This window comes from Belonocnema kinseyi, chromosome 6, assembly GCF_010883055.1.
Source record: "Belonocnema kinseyi isolate 2016_QV_RU_SX_M_011 chromosome 6, B_treatae_v1, whole genome shotgun sequence".
In the NCBI taxonomy this organism is placed as follows: domain Eukaryota; kingdom Metazoa; phylum Arthropoda; class Insecta; order Hymenoptera; family Cynipidae; genus Belonocnema; species Belonocnema kinseyi.
This window is the reverse complement of record NC_046662.1, coordinates 22220711-22224471: the sequence shown is the minus strand read 5'-3', so window position 1 is coordinate 22224471 and position 3761 is coordinate 22220711.

Genomic DNA, 3761 nt, shown 5'->3' with positions numbered 1-3761 from the left:
ATCAATTTTAAAATACAGGTATTTATATGCAATATTAAAAAGTTTAATTCAAAATAAAAAAAGTACACGGAGAAAAATGGATGTTCAAACGTAACATCCAGCTTTTCAGGGTTAACATATTTTATGTTTAACTATAGGACATCAATCTGGACGTTTGAAGTTGGCATCTGTAGATATTGAAAAGTGAGATGTGACTATGGAACATGCAAAATGTTTAACTGAAATATCCGAGATATTACATTTATGGTTATGTCAAATAAGAGCTATAAATATTTGAGGAGTTTACTTATTTCTAGTAATTCAAGGAAATAATTGATAACTTATTTGTTTATTTAATATTAAACTTTAATGTTCTTGCATGCACGAAAAACCTATAAACGGTATAAAATGTCGATCAGATGATACATGCAGTCAAGTTGAGGTTATGCGTAAAATTTTTAATGCAAAATAAAAAATAAAAACGCGATAAGTAAGTGAAACTGAATGATATGTAATGTTCAGTTAATATTCTATTTTAGATTATTAGAACTCAAATTTAATTTTTATGAGCATTTTGTTAAATGTGTTCATGTCAATATAATGATATAACCTGCAATTTAAGATCATACTTCCCTTGTGCATACAGACAGAAGTCGTTATCCAATTTTAATTAAGGATAGCATTAATTTTTATTCTTTTGAAATATTCCAAAATTGTAATATTCTGCAATTGTGATATCGAAAATATAGAACCGTCAAATTTAGTTAAGATATTTCAATGCGCAATGCGCATGCGCTCGGGCGATTTTAACATCTGAATGTGTTTCAGTTTAACATACAAATATTTTTACCCCTAACATCTCCAAAATATAGTAGATGTTTGGTATAAATATCTGCATGTTAGGTGGTACAATCTTACCCTTTGAATATCTACATTTAAACATCCATTTTTCTCCGTGAAGGAGGATCTGAATACACAAATTAAATACAAATAAATACATAAACACGCGCACAATTATTATTTTTATTATATACCTAATTTATTCACTATATACATAACCGCACGCTTAATCGCTATGAAAAATCGGAACGGCTGCGGCGAGATTCGAACCTAACTTACCTAAAGCACTAAACGCATTCCCTAACAACTAAACCCCACGGCTAACTTACATTATGGAATATTTGACAAAAATCTCAGCTAAGGGTCGTCGCTTGAAAACTCAGGGCATTATGATTTTCAATGATTAAATTGATTTGTTATGAAATACATTTTTTTAACGGAACTGATAATATTCTTGTATGAATAACATTCTCTAATTTGATATCTCAGTAACTCACTATAATATAAACCTGAGTGTATTCAAATGTATTATTTTATAAATTGTACTCATTAAATTAAATCTTATTACCTTAGTGTATAAATTTCGTGAGAAAGAATTCCTAATGTTTTAAATGCCATAGTAAATTAATTAATTTAAAATATGAAAAGTAAACTTTTATTTAAAATGTTGTGAATCATAACCTTTCGGCTCGATCGGAAAATGGCGGAAACAATCGAGGAGCATTCTGAAACGAAACTATATGAAAAATCAAGAATAATGATTTCATAGTTTGCCATGCGTCTCAGATTTCTGTCATCTTCATATTGATAATATCAATTTCTAAAATGCGTTTTCGAGATTATGATATTCACTATTTTTTTTATTCAAATTATTTTTCGAAAACTCAGTAAAAAGAATATAATTTTTTTATAGTTTTAATTCTTGAAATGGAGATTCATAAAATTTCGTATTTAGAATACTACTTTGTCGTCATCGTGTTTTAAATACTTGTATGGTAATATTAAACTTCGGTACTAAAATACGAATAAATATAATAAAACCTCGGTTTTCCCTATTTTGGAACAATATTATACTAAATTCTCATACATTTATTTCATTAATTCTAGCAAAAGGTTTCTCAGTAGAGTTTTATGTAAAATTTTACTTAGTCGCATATTACTTAATCTCCACTTTTGAGAACCGCTAAGTCAGAAAAAAAAACAATTTTACGAAGGTTTCTGTCCGCCTGTTTGTCTGTAATATGTCTGTAGTATCTCTGTAGTCAGTAGACACAATAACTTTTAAAAAAAGTCAGATTAGAGTGAGCTTCAGCCATTTTTTTATGGCTTTAAAGGATAGGACACGTTCGTTAGCCAGTTATTTTAGATAGAAATTCAAAAAATTACAGCTTTTACAAAATTTTTAAAACCCTTTTTTTCAAGATTTAAAAATTCTCTGTGCAGTTATTATAGTAGTCGGAAATTCGAACAATGCATCCGCACGTCTTTTTTCGTTAAAATTAAAATTATAAGTCATAGCATTTTTCAAATAAAAAAACAACCAAAGAAAATGAAAATTTTGACTAACGACACAAGCTACGAAAAAAATAAATAGACGAAAGTCGTTTGCCCAAAAACAGCCAAAAATTTGTTATTAATCATTTTTGGATAAGTCGCATAGTTTTTGTTCTAATCGTGCAAAATTATAATACTTGCCTGTTTCGTTTGGAACGACGGACGTGAATATATTTTCCATGCAAACATAGTTATTCTGTTGAACATTTTTGCTGGAAAAGGATTCCTGTTGAGACAAATGAAAATCCTCTCAACCTTAAATTTAGGAGGAAATTCTATTTACGTCAAGAAATATGCTTTTGTCACAAGCGGACACTTATCTGAGGTTGAGACATTAATTTCAGAATATAATGTTTTTGCGATTTACAGGATGAAGAAATTGATAAAACAGATTTAAAATGTTTACACAGATTCCAACTATCCTAAAAAAATATCTTTTTTTTACATTCGTTAACTGCGTCATTAACTCCGAAAAAAGTACTTTATAAGATAAGTAGTGTACAAATTTTTGAAACAATGGAAAATTGATAAAATATTTACTAAATATGTCAGTTCAGAAAGTTTCTTCTTGAAATTCATCAACCGTCTCATTTGGACAGGAAAGTAAAAACTTTGCACGGTTTACAGGAAAGAAAAAAATTGTTTAAATATATAATACATCTTTAAAAATTAAAAATTAGTTGAAAAATACTTGGAAACTTGTGACTTATCGCATACAAATATTTAATTTATAAAAAATATAAAAAATACCATCTCCAGCATGAATTTAAAATAAAACTCATATTTTGCAGTTTTAGTGGATTTTTCAGGCACAATACAATGTTGTTTGGTGTGTCAAAATCAAAAGCTATTTAGTAGAAATTATTTCTTGAAAATGTCTTAAAGGTTGACCAAACATTAATTAACAAAAAGTTAGTAGCAAGTACGTCTTCCTTGAATTTCTTCAACGAACGATATTTTCTCATTTAAACCTCCATGTTCATTTCAAATGCCTGGAGCAGGGGTTATTGATGAGCAATTTGAAAATAAATAAGGAATTTCTTTTTTCGAAAAACGAACAAATTGGGGAGGATCAATGACCAAAATCAAAAGTCGAATTTTTGGATCACTTTACAACTTATTTTCTATATTTATGCGAGGTTCTATCCAGATTGTAAATGGCCGCAAACAAAAATGTTGGTGTTCATTCTTGCAATTTAAAAAAACATGTGTGTTGGAAGAAGAAACACTATACTTTTTTTGTTTTTGAAATTGAAACTCAAGAAAAAACTCTGCAAAGAATAAAATTTTGAAACATTGTTTTCGAGATTAATAATTATACTTTTCTAGGATCCTAATATGCTACTTTTTCGCATTGTATCGATTTCGATTTCCAGAATTTTTCATAT